General features: G+C 38.6%; 1 protein-coding gene across 5 annotated transcripts in view; it reads left to right on the top strand.

The window, feature by feature from the left end:
• Window positions 1-10129: 10129 nt before the first annotated feature.
• The window catches only part of SULF2 (sulfatase 2), a 167320-nt gene continuing 161252 nt past the window's right edge, over window positions 10130-16197 (top strand). For 3 of the 5 annotated variants that reach the window (XM_052788339.1, XM_052788411.1, XM_052788345.1), the window contains exon 1: window positions 10130-10344. The gene's annotated coding sequence lies outside the window, so the exon portion shown is untranslated. The remainder of the gene's footprint in view (window positions 10345-16197) is intronic. The other 2 variants (XM_052788420.1, XM_052788388.1) reach the window with 1 other exon arrangement.

Genomic DNA, 16197 nt, shown 5'->3' on the forward strand with positions numbered 1-16197 from the left:
AAGCAGAAATGTTACCATTTAGCTCTTCATTCACAGTTTGCAGTGACCTTGCATAAATGTAGGTAATGTTAGGAAAGGAATAAGCAAATCTGAAGATTCTATTTCTTTTAACAGACTTTCCTGTTTTTTGTCCCCCTCATTCATATTTTGCTCTTCTTTTGTCCTCCTGTGCCATTCTTTTTGTACTGAGTTTTGTATTCTAAGCTTTTTCACTGTCTCTCAAATCAACAGGTGCCTATTAAGGTTAGAATGAATGAGTAAAATGGAAAATGCAATGTCCAAATAAATCCATTGTGAATCAGATCATCCCTACTCCAGAAGAAAATGTGCTTAAACTCTTTTAAAGCATCAGAAAGTGATGTCTCCAGGGAAGACCTAAAGGAGTTTGTGGATTTTTACAGGTAACAAATAAAACACATGTGGATTTCTCTGATTATGATGCTAGCCTATGTGTTTATTGTTTATACAGCAACATAAATTTCTGAACAACAAAAGGATCTTGTTGTGTACTAGGGATAAATAAAAACTTGGGGAGGCAAGAGAAAGAAATGAAAATCCTACACAAAATTTTATTCTTTGAAAATAGAAGAATATACACAAGTTCTCCAGCAGAAGATGCCAGTTGTCTTTAGTACAACTGGGATTTCTCCTTTAACCTTACCTGAGATATAAAGAACATGACTTTATTATAAGGAATAAACAAGATGGAAATTAAACAAATACAGCTTGTCTTGGATTGACCAAGTCTTAGATGTCATGGCAAAATTGAGGAAAAGCCCCTAGGAGATTTTTGGCAGTTAGTCACACTAAGCTTTTTGTTACTATCAGAAGACTATATTCAGTTAAAGACTTAAATCATAAAGCTGCAAATAACAGAGTAACTGAAGATAAGACATATGAACTCCAGAGTGAAGTGGACTTAAAACCAAAAAACAGTCAGTACTGCTATCTGTGTTGCTCTTTTCCAGAAAATCCAAAATGTCATGTCAAAACTTTTAGATTATGCTTCAGATATATTACTCTGTATTACCCAACATTAAAAGGGCATACCATGTGTTGCACAAAGAAGAGGGACTGATTTTTAGAGTCATTCTTCAAATAATAAAAGAGAGTAATCTAAAAACACATATGCAACCAGACATAATCCATATTTTTCGGTTTTACAACTAGGTCAGCTGACCACAGTTGTTAGAAAGCCCCACTGCAGCCTCACTTTAACGGCAGTTGATAAAAACGAAGAGCTAACTTTTGAGTTTTACAATCAAACAGAAGGAAATATAGAATAGGTGATTTATTTATATGTGCCTATTCTTTTTTGTCCACAGTAATTTTTGCCTGTTGCAATCACAAAGTGAGAAACACAACAGATGCAACCAAAAAGAATGTAATATAATTTATAAGCAGTTCTCCTTCATATTCAGTTCTCTCATGCATTGTGCTAAGAAATAGGTTAAATAAACATATAACCAGTGTGTTCAGGCAGTGGGATGAAAGTTCAAATGGTAACTAGCTCTCAACAGGAATAAAATACAAAATGGATTGGGAATTTTATTTTTAATGATGTTTTCCTACATGCAATTTTCCTGCAAAATTATCTGTCACAAATGAAAATGTTTCATTTAGGAAGTATTATGATTTATTGTTTATGCTAAAATAAAATCAAGAAAGCATCACAAACATGTCACAACTCAGAAAAATCAAACCTAGAAATGAATCCACCGCACCCAACGGCAGGAATTAATTTGAGTTTTCTTTCTAAATCCTTACTGCTTTAGATAATGTTACTCTTTGCAATCCCTCTGCACTGCATTTGCTCATTGTCTTCTGCGATTCAGCCGCTAGAACACTGTGATTTATGTATTTTAGGGCCAAACTTGAATGTGTGGATTTCAAAGCTCCTCTTGTGAGGGCTCAGTTCCCATACAGATTTAGGTTGCAAACGGCATGAAACAATTTTATATTTTCTCCAGTTATTCTTGGTTATACCATCACAGCATAGAAATAAATATTAGTACAAATAATTATAAATGTTTAAGTTTACATTCTGCCTGTAAAGATCATGATCCTTACAGCTGTTGTGCTAGGCATATTAAACTACCTTTTGCTATGTAACTATTGGGGATGTTAGAATGCTATTTGGTATACTGTATGACACCATACATTGAAAAAGGATCCTATCTGGTAAAATCTGTTTAATAAAAAAGACCTCTGCTCCAACGGATTTTCCAGACAAAACTTTGATCCTTCTGCAAAAACGAAAACACGTTTTTTCACTCTGGAAAACTTCAAACTACTTTGGTAGGATTTCATCTGAGTGAGAAATGGGTTAAAAACCAAACAATGGCCTGGGCATTTATCCCACAATGTAGTTTCTTTCATAAGAACCATATAATGAAAACCTCTGAGTGGGATTCTCATTTGTTGCTCCTGCTTCCTAGAAGCTGCACAGCTCAGTCACTTCCCCTTTCATATACACAACCGGATTTCTCTACTCTGCCAATAAAAAATTAAAAGGCAAAACCTGATGATTTGTACAATTAGGGGTTGCAGCATGTGATGTCACTGTGATGGGAGCAGAAATTTCTTTAATCAGAATTTCTTTATATAACAAGAAAACTATTGAAATCGTTTATTATTTTTGATGCTTTACATCAACATGCCAAGCAGCGAGAAGAGCACAGCATGGGACTGTACACTTGCTTTCTACCTAAAGAAAGGGTATGTGAAAAAAAGGATGTGTTATTGTGATGTCTCATTTGTGCCAAATACCTGTTTTATGCTTGGCAATCTAACTTATATCAAAAGCTGTTTGACTTCAGCCCGACACTTGCCCATCCTTCTATAAAAGACATGTTTATACAGACACACATTGTCCCATGAAAACTGTTACCTATATACAAATTTACAACATAAAAACAGTATATATAAGTATACATTCAGTGCATATATTTGAGAAGAGTAAAATCCAAAAGAAATTTCGCTTTTGCATATATTCTCTGTTCTCTAGCATAAGCAAATACCTTCAAGTCAACTACCCTTAAGACCCTGGAGATTCCAAATACAGCTTCATACATATTGAGATGTATCTCACAAATGCAGGTCTGGTGTGAGTCCAGATATTAATTCAAAAAAGGAAAATCACAGTTCTGTTGTTAGAGATTTTTAAGTAGTAAAGGCTAGCAGCTAAATCCAGGTGTGACTGTGGTTCAAACTGCATGTCCCAAAGGTCAGGGAGTGTTTGACTTTAAGACTTAATACGTAGAAATGCACATGGCATATACAAGTAAGATACTACCTAACAATATCTGTGGTATTGAACAGTTGTCATAGTAGAGACAGGGGTAACCAGCGAAGCTTGAAAGATCTGCTGTATAACCAGAAAACCTAGATGACAAGATCAAGTTAAGCTGTCACAACGGTTCCTGCTTTTCTTAATATCTATGAACCTATGTTTGTGGCCTGGCCTATAGCTACACCATTTATTTTATTATATCTTAGATCTTGAACAGGAAGCATGAAGAAAGTGTTTAAATACAGCTTGCGAATTAACCTGTGTGATTGAAGACAGTCGTAGACCAGTGTTTGCTGCTGGTGAAGAGTGAAACTCAAAACTGACTTAAAGAGTACATACCTTTCTGTTCTTCATCTGCAAATTACAGATCCACTGGTTAACATACAAGTGTACCTGCAGTAGCATTGTATACATGAAATACAACTTCCAGATACCATAAGAAAAAATTCCCAGTGATAACCATGTTCAATTCCTCAAGCATTTTTTAAGCATGCAGAAATTGCATTTTTGTTGTTTGGTATTACTTTAGAAATATACAAATAATAGGAAAGATCCATGAACTTGTAACCAGAAAAGATGCCACATGCCCATTCAACCCATACCAAATGTAAGTATTAGATGTATGCATAAATCTGTATATGCAACAGTGAGTAATTTCACAGATTCCTTGTACTCTCAGTCTCATTTTTAATTTGCCTTGTTCAAAATGAAATCATCTATCATGAGACCTGTAGCATATTTTATGGAATTATTTGATCCTTCCCATTAAAAATACAATTAAAGCATGTCACTCCTCCATACACATTGCATATGTATGCACAGGCATGATCTATTGGTACAATCACAACTTTCTGACTTTGGTGAAATTGCAAAGCTTCATTAGAAAGGAAGAGGCAGAGGGCCCTGGCAGTTCTCAGATCTTTAGGGGGTCATTTATTGTTGTAATAAATTTCATTTTTCCATCTGAAGGGTAGAGTCTAAACACTGTAATAGAGTAATATTGACGTATTTATTTTAGCTTGTTTTTTCTTCAGCTGAAATGCTAGCAAGGGAGTGTTTCAGCTTGGCAGGCAGCCAGCCATTTCTCAGTAAATAATGTGAACCCTGTCCTGCAGTGTAAAGCTGTATATCTTTTCAAAAATGTTCAGTTCCCTGCTAGAGTCCAAGGAATCTTTGCTTACAAAGTGTGTCTGCAGAAGCTTCTACAGCAAGCAACTTGGCAGAGATTTCTAAACTATGTAAAGTTCTTTCTCCCTCTGTCTCTTTTTCCCCACTGAAATGACTTCATGTATTCCTCCTCCTTACGATGCTTTTCCTCAACATACTGGAGATAGGGAAAAAAAAAAAAATCTTCTATAGTCTAGCTAAGGTGTCTCAGGCCCTGTCTTCCACCCAAACCCTGAAAAAAACTGCTCTGTAATGTCTAGTGCCAGATTCACTACTGTATCAAAGCAGACATGCAATGTATACAATTGCTCAGACAGTATCATTGGCAGGGCTCCATTATAACTATGTATACTTGAAGTACATAATGAGTGCACTATGCATTTCAAATTAAGAAATTGGTTTAGTTGCCAGTAGCTGATGTTGAAAACAGGCTCTTAAAAGGGTAACTTTTGAATACCTATCATTCAGATCACTCAGGCTACTAGCTGACAAAGGCAGGATTAGTGTTCTTAGACAGAAGTTGTTGAAGGTGCAAAGCCAGAGTACCATTCTTACATAAAGTGAAGGCAGTCAATGCAAGTGAATGCATCCAGACAGGTGTATCTTGATGAAATGGACTTAAAAAAGGAAACTTCACATTACAAAGGGACTGTGACTAAAATTAAATCCATTTTAGGTTAAATGTAGAAACCAATACAATAAGTTTGCTTTTGCACACATGGAAAGTCAGAAAAGAGAAGTAATTTGTGAGCATGTGTGGATAGCAGAAGGAACTTGATGACTGTGATCCTTGTGTCAGCACAGTAACCTGCCTTTATGTGTAACACATCAAAGAGGAAACCTAACTTGTGGAAAGAGATAATGAGGCTTTTTCGACCTCTGTGTATCATCTGGCACCTCAAGAAAGGAAAAGATTTACAACCGCTATTAAACATGTTCCTTGTAGCTACCCAAACGGCATGCCTTGAGCAGCTATCACTCCAGTATTGCCCCTCTGCACGTGCTCACTCACCCTACCCCACAGCACAGCTGAGGCTTTAAAAGCTATAACAAAGCTCAAGTGTTTAGTCTTCATGTTAGAAGCATGACGTGCATGCTTCCCCAGAACTGAACACAGAACAGGTTAATTAATCAGTGTTTGCAAAGCCCTTTGAAACAGAAAAGTGCTCTAGAAGCTACAGATTGTTATTGCTGAACACTTCCCTGTTAGCACTGGAGTTATAATCCATTTCTCTTAATGTGTTCTGAGTAAGGGGATAGGAAACATGAGATTGCAGTTACCAATTACCACAGTCATCAAAGAACATACAAAATCTCACAGTTTTGATAGCTGTGTTTACACAGAAAGACTAATCTTGGAGTCAAATAGACAACTGTCTTATCTTCTGAAGTTTAGACAGCCTTTTCCTTATGTACTTGTTGTACCCTTTGTTGCTATTGCTGTTTTTCTTTTTTCCCCTTCCCCTAACAGATACAGTTGTTTGCCAGCAGAAGACATGGCCCTGTGGGGTAGGAACGTAACATTTCACTTACAATCCACCCACATTTTCAGCGGTTAGCACTGTCCATCCATGTTTTTATTTTCTCAGTAGTGTCAGCACCTAAGTGACATTCCAACTGGTTTCAGTTCTGCAGTTTCTGAGATTAATTTGTTTGTTTAGGTAAATATGCTACACTATCTAAACCTAGGCTAAGTCTTGCAACATTTGAAATAGCACATTCATTTTCATAACAGTTCCTGAGTCATGACTGGCACATAACCAAAATAAAACAACCCCCAGCTTTCGACAGTTTATAAAATGTGGCAACATTCCCACAAATCTGCTTTGTCTTTATAACAAAGCAACTTCTTTATGACTAAGGCTCTCAGGTATGCTTCTGATTAGTTTATTCAATCCCGAGGTTTTTCTTCCACTGGGAACTTAACATATTTCACATGGAAAAAAAAGGGGGTTAAAATTCAAACTTTGTCTTTGCGCTCACATGCCGAGTTCCACTCTCATGGTTTTGGCTGGTTCACTTCAGAGAACAGCCTGCTGCAAGATCTGCAACTAAATCAGTGGCCCAAGTTTGCACTATTTGGATCTTGGGGTTTGTTTTTGCGTTCACACTAGTATTTAATTACTGTGGCTATTAATGTAACTTGATATATCTTTATTTGGAAAAGGGCAGTTGGCAAGCACAATCAGATGTGTTGGATTGATTAAGGTTAATGGATCTTCTAAGACACTAGGGATTTAAAAAATTTGATTATTGCAGCTAATGCATATCAATATTTTTAACTCTACTGAAAGCATCAGCCTAATAGATCACATTTTGCTCGACTTTGCATACAGAAAAGATGTGGGAAGAAAGTTACAGGGTAACTATATGTAACATGCACACACAATCTCTTGTTGGAAGTGACTTGAAAGCACCCACTAAAACCAAAATTCTTAGTGAAAACAAGTAGTATGGGAATGGCAAGAGATGTTGTTTTCTGAGCTTATTGCAGCGATGAACACCTGCTGCACATGGAAACCACACCAAAATAGTTCTTGAATAGTTTTCTTGGAGGTTTCAGACCCTAGTCTCATTGAACTCTTATAATTAGGCACTGCAATCTTTTTTCATGAAGAAAACATAAAGCTTTTCAGGGATACAGTGCTCTTTATCGTTAACTCTGTGGAAAACTGTTCATTCTCCCTGTCTTTGGTCTCCTGAACTGTAATTGCTTGCAGCTTTACCTCTGCACACACTGTTAATGCCCTGCTTGACCAATTAGAAAAATAGGCTTATTCTCTAAAAGACTTTCACATAGGATCTTTGATAATTTTAAGATGTTTGCTACAATATTTGACAAAAGTACTGCCTAGTTTTTAAACCTCATTTTAAGCACTATAGACTGCCAGGTATATGCTGCTTAGAATGGAGCAGGAGAAAATACTGTTATGATGGATAATGATTGGATGTCTATATTCAAAGATGTTATTTACTAGTTCATTTGTTATAGATAAATAAATTTACAAAATATTATTACTAATAAAGTGTACTTTTTCAAGTATGACTGTCCCAGATCTCACAGATGAAAGAATGATTCACAGGTAAGTTCAACCAATTGCCCAAGGTCACATACCAAGATAGTAGCAAGTAAAAATACAGAAGAAAACCCCTGAATTGATGGCATGTTGCTGGTCTATTTGAATCTTGCCCTAATCGCATTCATGACATACACAATACTGATGATGTATGCATGCAGAATTTGTCATCTTTTTAATCTATACAAATAAGTCATAAAAAATGTAATGAGCCAGGGGAAAGAATACATATTTTAAAAAAGGTAAGCAACTGTCTTTGCAGTAGTCATTTTGCTTGTGAAATAGAAGACTTCATAGAGAAACATTATTTTGAGACTTAAGGCATAGGTTTTTTCTATTTAACAGCAGTGTTTATTACAGCAGTGGACTTAGACACCACTTACCTGCATATGCTTTTGGATTCTGCCAAGATTTCTTGTACAACTGAACAAGTTATTTACATTTTCACTGTTTCAGAGGCCAGTTGTTTGCCTATGGATTGTTCTATTTCCAATCATCCTTTGTTTGACTTCTATATATGGTGATGGCATTCAAAGCACTCAGGTGAAGAGCATCTTTTTATGCATATATTTGGTACCTAGGACAATTGGTTTAAGATGTTAGATGGAATTTCTACGTATTAATAAAACCCATAAAACCAACATTCTTTGAATAGTAAGATAAAACCTTGTAGTAATGTTAGAAACAATAGCTCACAAAATTATTATGATGAGCCTTGATTAGAATATATATGGGAATAATTTAGGCTTGAGAATAGTTTTGTAAGAGTAATTTGTCATTCTAGTAATTATGACTATATAGAAACCATTCCTTGAAAATATCTTGTAATGACAAATTCTCCCTTCAGATTTATAGGCATTCTACATGCATACATGAGGGCAAAATTTCATGCATCTGGAGTCCCATAAGAAAAATCCAAATCATTTCAATTTGAGTATTTTTGAGACTTTTTTTGTAAAAGTAAGAGAAATCTCAGCTGTGTTGAGGTCCTTTAATGCAAAGATAAAGCCTTCCTAGTGGGTAAGAAATGTATCCCATCTTTGAAAGCATCTATCTGGAGTAACACATTGTACCATTTACAAGCCATTTTATAACAGCATTGGTATGGAATACAGGTGGCTGACTTTATTTCCACACATCATACTCTCTTGTAATAAAAGAAAAGGACGTGATTAATTTAATTACAAGACTATCCAGCTAGGGACAACATACACATCAACAGGAAAAGATAACCTTAGAATCTGCATAATAATATATCTCAAATCCTGCAAGTCCTGCAAATCATATCTGGTCCATACTCTGGTTTTAAACCCATAATTTAATGACATTGCTCTGGTGAGAAATAAGAATCTGACAGTTTCAAAAAATGACAAAAATTCTTTTAGAACTTGTGTTAACACATCTTTTTCTTTCCACAGATGCATCTCAAGGTTGTTTTAACTTCAAGTTGTTGAAAGTTGAAAAGAACTTGCATCATTTTCTTGACACACCTTCATAAAAATATTACCCTGGAACTTGTTGGAAAACAGTTAGCTTCTCAATCCCTGGATTTTCTGTGGAGAATCAACTGAAAATGTAGGGACCTGATTAAAAAGCATGATCAGGGAGGTCTGTAACAAGGAAATTATTAATATAAACAGAGAAGTAAAACAGGAACTATGGCTGCACTGCAAACATCTGAACTACTACCACCTGGTGTGGAGACAGGGACCCAAAATAAGGGACCCTGTGCATAGACTATCCTCATGTTCATGGAAAAACCTTCAATTTAGGAACACAAAAGGCTAAAACTTAAAACCATTAAATAGTGAAAGAGACTTCTGACTCTTCTGGAACAGCTTGTCCACTGGAGATATCGAAGAAGTCTAAACATAAAACAGATTTTATCCCTGGTTTATGCCTATTGAGGCAGGATGAGGCACATTTCTCCGTGCAATACCACCACCGGCCTCCTGACACCCCACGTAGTGAACCCCGATTATGAAGCAAGAAGTACAGAAGTTTTATCAGGTCAAGACTTTATCCCCACAAACCTGAGGAAGATTAGACCCCACACGCACCTCTTTTTCCCTAATTGATTCCCCCCCCCCCCAGGCACACCCTCGCTGCCCCACCTGGCACTCCTAACGGGGGGCTGTCTGGGGTGGTGCCGCAGCGCTCTCAGGGCACCCCCAGCCGTGCTCCTCGTCCATCACCCCACAGCGGCGGCGGGGCTTGCGGGAAGGCGCCCACCCGCTAGGGAGGGATTTGAGGGGTGCTGCGGGGGAAAGGGGTAGAGGGTGCGGAGAGGAGAGCGCTGAGGTGAGGGGCGCCAGTGCTGAGGGGGCGGGGGCCGGCGATCCTGAGGCGAGTGGGGGAGGGGAGGCGGGTAACGGCGGCGGCCCCTGAGGGCGCGAAGGGCAAAGAGCTCCTGCGGGGGGGCCTAAAGCTTTCTCCTGTCTCCCCACCTCCTCGGCGGGGTGCTTGGGCGGGAGCCCCCCGGCAAGGGAGGCGGCAGCGCTTGGAGGAGGCGCCTCGCAACAGATGGTTAAAGCCGGCTCCTCGCCGCGGCCCGCATTGGCCGGCGGCGCGAGCCGGGCGGGAGGAAGGGCGGGAGGGAGCCGGCCCCGCGCAGGGAGGGCAACAGCAGCGGCCGGAGCTGCGCGGCCCCGCGACGGGGAGCGGAGCGCAGCGCAGCGCCCCCACCTCAGTTTGCTCCCTTCCCGCGCGGGTACTGAGGCGACCGGCTTCCCGGGGTGGAGGTCGCCCCTCAGCCGCTGATCGCCGGCGGCTCTGGGCCACCTGTGAGTTTTCCGCCTGGCGGGTGCTGTAAGTAACGCCGCCTCCGTGCGCAGCCGGGCTGGGGCCGCCGGGAGGGTTCTGGCTGTGGGGGCGGGAGGCCCGGAGGGCTCGGCTAGCCCGGCTGCTGCGTGCTCTTGACGCGGGCGAGCCGGAGCTGCCGGCTTCTCCTCCGGTTTAACCCGTACAGTAGGGAAACAGGGAAGGTGTGGAGGGACATCCTCCCCCGGGCGGGAGACTGAATCAATGTCAGGGAGATTTTTATCACCTGTAAGTGAGGGAACCCCCACTCCCCCCCCCCCCCCCCCGCCCCCGCCCCTTCTATTCCAGCTTCGGCTTCGCTGGCGCAGAGTCACTTGCGGTGAATAATTACCGGGTTTTCATCCTCGGTGCTCTGCGGAGGGGGAGACTGTCAGGTGGGGAGCGCAGATGCGAGGGAAGCGACTTGCCCAAGGTCACGCAGTGAAGGCAGTGGCTGAGCTGGAAAATAACATGGGCTGTGCTAAAAACTTCTGGTCCCTAGTCCTGTGCTGGGCTGTTCAACAGCACTGCAAGGCTGCAGGGCTCCAGGCATAGACGTGGTAGAGCTGTAGGTAAGTCTCTAATTAGCTTATTTTTTTTGTTCTCCTTTAAAGCGTTATGTAGGGATGTGAGACCGTGCAGAGGTGCAGTGTCTGCGTCATGTCCCTTGCTTTCTCCAACCTGCAAACATGTGAATGAACGCATGTATGCTCTTGCTTTTCTGGGACCAATGTTAAGGTTAATAGATTAAAAACAGAAATTATTGAGGAAAATATGATGTTTTTTCTTCACTTTTACTGTGGCAATAAGTAATGTCTTTGCTATTAACAGTGAATGTCTTCTTATGCCACCAGACAGTAGTTGTGAAAAGCCCCTTAATTGGTTAGGTGTCAGCTGCATTCCAAAATTAATCTGCAGTGCAATAGCTTTTATGCTCAATGCATGTCAGAGATGTAAAGCATGGCGAGCCATGCTTTAAGAACTTACGCACTAGAGTATAATGTGATTAAGAGTCCTCTAAAGGATGCAACTGGAGTAATTGTTTTACTGCTAGCTATATGCATAACAATTCTCCTTCCTTCTTTTGTCTCCAAATATAATTTTAATGAGTTTACATCAAGATATTCTCCTGTAGTTTGTCCCCGCTAATGTTCAGTGTTTCTCTTGAGTTTCTCATTATGTGGAAGTAAAACTGACACATGTAAGGATGTTGTTTTGATTAAACATATTATGAGAGTCCTCCAAGTCAATCTTCTTCATAGGATTTGATTGATCCTTGCATTTCATAACATGTCCTGCAGCAGTGAAACTTAGAAGTTTAAGTGTGCTGCTCAAAAACTAAACTAATCCCCCTACCGTGTTTCTCAATTTTACCTCAACTGTTCTGCTTGGTTTTCGTGGGTGCGGAAATGGAATATGAAAGAGATTTAGGAAAACACTCAAAATATTAGTATAAATAGGACAGCTTTATTTTTAATCTGTATTAGGGAGTTCAGGTGAACTCTGGACTCTCTTCAGCACAAATCATGGAATTAAAGGCAAGGTTCCTGGCATGGTGGGGTTTTCCTACTATAGATGTTTTGTGGTTTGAATGTGGAAGGTTTTGTATGTGTTTGTTTTAATGTCATTCAGAAAATATAGTATTATTCTCAAATTATTTAATGGACTTATTTTTTTTCCTGGACTTTGTTACTTGCAAAAAACCCTTTTTGTTGTGCTTGTGTTTTGGCTATGTAACACTTTTTTTTTTTTTTTTTTTCTTTAGATTCCTTGCAACGAGTCTTATTTCAGGTAATTTCTGGCTGAAAGTGTTTGCCCTTGCCATATAAAACCATCTTTATTACTTTGGTCTTTCAGTACTAGATCCTCCATTGTTTTTCCTAAATGGTTAGGAAAATGTCTGTAGTTTTTCTACCTGAGTAGCTAATATTATTTCCTTAAACAAAATGTTAAGTTGGAGTAGATGATACTTTGCTATGGCTCTGTATGTTTTAAGAAAGCCTATGTATTCCACTGTTGTGACTTCCTTCCAAGCATTTCTGTTATGAGGATCCCAGGTGAGAAGAATTATGGCTGCTTATCTACAAAAAAGAAATTCCAATGGATTTGGTGATATCAAATTTGTGAATATAAGTGATTTAGATATATGAGTAAGACCCTTCTCTGTTGCGAATGAGAAAGAAGGTGATGGAATAAATCAAGTACTTTTGCTGTGTAATAGCAGATGCATGGTTTTGAGATGCTAGATTTAATATCTAATATCTCAAAGAACTCTACAACTGGGGAAGGGTGTGAATTTATATTTTATCTTCCCTTCAAAATTGTTTTTAGAAGTAATTAATTTGAATTCCAGACAGCTCTAACTTCTTGCTGTCTTGTAGATAGCACAGAATGATTAAAATATTTTCCAAATAGTTGTGCCCCCTCAGAGACACACAATATTTTTTTCTCCTTTTTCCTCTCAACATCCTTTCCTTGGCCACCTGAAGACATAGCCTCACTGTGAAGTTCAGAATAGAGTAAAAGTAAGGTCAAGAACTGCTACAAACCCATCAGAGAATTTTGGTTAAAGATGTTGGTAAGATTATACACCTATGAAGAATGCTCCATACCTTTGATCATACTTCTATGAAGAATGCTCTGTTCCTTTGCCGATTTCCATGAAGAGCAGATAAGACCTGCCTTTCAAATTGTCTGTTGCAGTATCCATGACAGAACACATTCTCATTTTTATCAATATGCTGGGCTAATTTCTCAGGCTGGAGCGGACATTTTGGAGAATGAGATACAGGCCTACATTCCAAGATAAAAATGGATGTTCCGGTATGCTCATGTTTTTGAGAATGTCTTGGGTTCATTCCAGTACAAGCCATGATTTAATTTGAAACCTGAAAAGCTGTAATGAGTGGGGTGTATTTTGGTTTCTTTTTTTTGTTTTGCTTTGTTTCCCCCCCTCCCCATTAATATTAGTCTCTTACAGACTTGGATTTTTGTTTAACTTTTGGAAATTGTCTGAATTTCTCAATAGAGTTTGTTGCTGGTTAACTGCCTCTCCTCTGCCTGTCCTCAACATCCCATCCCATCCCTCACCCAAATGGTACATAGGAATAAATTCTGGAATGATAATGCAAGTTTGACAAGGGAGGATTTCAGCTAATTGGTGGTTGACCTCTGTAGGAGGAGAAAAGATGTGTAATATTTCTGAATTCCATAAAAATGTTACTCCAGACTTGTCTCAATATCAGATATAACTATGCCTTTCTAAAACTACAGATGCTGCAAGTGTAAAGGTCTTCAGCAAGAAGCAGCGTCCAAAGGAGTGTTGCTTCTGAGGCAGTAAGAATGTCTCAGTAAACAGAAATTTTTATCTTCCCTCTTGTAAGGAGTTGTACTTGAGTTCTGGTGTTCTCGTAATATGTGAAATGTATGCTTGTATTGTGCGGCTGCCCAGGGATCGCTCATGCACAGATTTATGTGATATTTGCATGTTAGTGTCTACAGTGGTCTGTACCACAGTTAAATGCAAACTTCTATTTTCTGTATTAGCATAGTTGTGTATACACTTGTGGGTAAGGCTTCTTTTTTTTTTTTTTTTTTTTAAGTGAATGCAATAGTTCAACAGTTTAACCTAGACTCACCTCTGTGTCTGTGTGTGTGTATATATGTATGTATGCATATGTAAAAATACAGGGGTGTGTATCTGTGTTCTTATTTTCCAAATCCTGGTGAGCAAAACTTCCACTTAAAGTGTTTGAAATAATGTCATCTTTCTGCAGTTTGGCTGTGGCAGGAAATTTGTTTTGGCGCTTAGAATAGAATGACACTAAAGAAAATTAACTAGAGTGAAAGATCCAACAACAGAATCTAGGAGACTTTGTTCAGGTGAAATGGTCTTTAAAGCAGAATGAGATTCATAAAGCAGGTAGGACTTCATTTAGTTTTACAACACCCTATTTTACACTTGGAACCTTTATAACACGGATACAGTTCCTACATCAAATGTTTTTACTAACTAAACTTATGCACAATGAACTGAAGTAACTAAATGATGATTTCATAATGAAGAAATATATACAGTGGCATGTTGACATCTGTAACCTGGTCGTGTTATAGCAGTGATAGCGTGTTCCCTGCTTTGAACATTGTAGAAGTTTCTTATGTAGTTAATATCTGCAATGAGCTTATTCTAGATTTTAGTTTGTTATTTTGTATTTCTGTCTATATTTTCTAGCATTGGTTCACCTTCCATGGTAAAATCAGGATAGCAGCTCACAATTCAGTGAGTTTAAGAAGGTTGTGGTGAAATAGAAGTTTTGATGTGTAACCACTAGTACTAATTAGCCATATTTAATGGATTGTTGGAAGAGAGTGTCAAAATAAAATGTATCTATTAAGCTGCAGAGTTGTCTCTAATCTGCATATAGTATTCTAAAATGAAGGCAATAACTTTATGGTGATGGGGAAACAACTGTAAATATCAATACCTCACAAGAAATAACATAAATATTGAATGAAGTCTCATTGCTCCAGAAACACATCCCATTTAGAAATAGGCAGCACCTTATTTCAAGTTCCTAAAAAGAAAGCAATTGAATTGCCTGCCTTATTTGAAGATCTTAGACAGACAGCAATCATTGTGAAGGGCTGGAATTATTGATCCCTGAGGTAGGAAGTACTATAAACAATGGTTCTGCTGTGATCTGATAGTTCTGACCATCTCTGTTACAGAGTCATTGAGTATGACTACCCAGTTTAATAGATGGATTCAGTGTATTTAAGAACTTGTGTTTTCTCATATTATTTGGGAAAGGAAGATTGTGGATCTTAGAGGTGCTGAAATGTGTCAGAAGTGGATGTTATTTACAAACTGGAAACTGAATAAGCAAAACTTCTTGTAGGTTTTTAGTATCTGCAACTCCTGATCAATTGACCTGTTATATAGATTATCTTAGACCTGCTTATAGATTTAATATTTTTCTTCTGGATTCTGTCTTCTCTGTGGTTGAACTGCCAACAATATGAAGTTCTTTATGCATCCTTCTTTGCAGTGTTATCCCTGCATGTTACCCCAGAGTTACTGCCATTCATTGGAAGGGAAGAACACAGGTCAAAAAGACAGAAGTGTGTTTTAGGGTGGGGTTTTTGTTGTTTTGGTTTTATAGCTTTAATATAAGAATCCGAAGCCAACATATTTTACTTCTGTGACTGTGAAAGGAGTAAGAGTATGCAGTCTTGGAAATTGCAGCTTGCTTCTAAGGAAGGTTGAAGTACCAAAACCATAAAGCTTAGTGCACACGTTAAGAACTGAAGTTCTGATCCTTCTCCCACACCAAATACTTGGTAGGACTCTTAAAAAATGAAGGATTTTAACATCAGCTGATTTTCACAAGGCTTTATTGTTGAGTTTCCTTTCTTTTCCACTGCTCCCTTTTTGTCTTAGTGAAAAGTAATAACAAGTTTATGTTGCGTTGTTATTATAGTGTTAATTTTCAACTTGGGTGTGAAGGTATCTTACGCCAAAAGTAATAACGAAATGTATGGATCTTCTCATTTTAAATATAGTGACGAGATTCTGACATCTGAATTTAAGTTTATGGGTAGTGAACAAGGTAGTATTAAATGTCCATTTCTGTCTTTTCCAGTAATTGTAAGAAAAATCTTTGTGCTCTTCTAGTAAGTCATATACCTGCAACCCCCAGTGACTTTGTAGAGGACTGCTGTAAGGAGTATGAATGGTCATCTTTATTTTTCTCTTAGTAGTGTTTAAATAGGCATTTCAATACATGGTTTTGTATAGTACCTTCTTTCTTTCCTCTTTATTTAATCTGGGGAATAAATCTCTTTAATCCTAAAATCACTTCT

The sequence above is a fragment of the Harpia harpyja genome, chromosome 1 (genome assembly GCF_026419915.1).
Source record: "Harpia harpyja isolate bHarHar1 chromosome 1, bHarHar1 primary haplotype, whole genome shotgun sequence".
Classification (NCBI taxonomy): Eukaryota; Metazoa; Chordata; class Aves; order Accipitriformes; family Accipitridae; genus Harpia; species Harpia harpyja.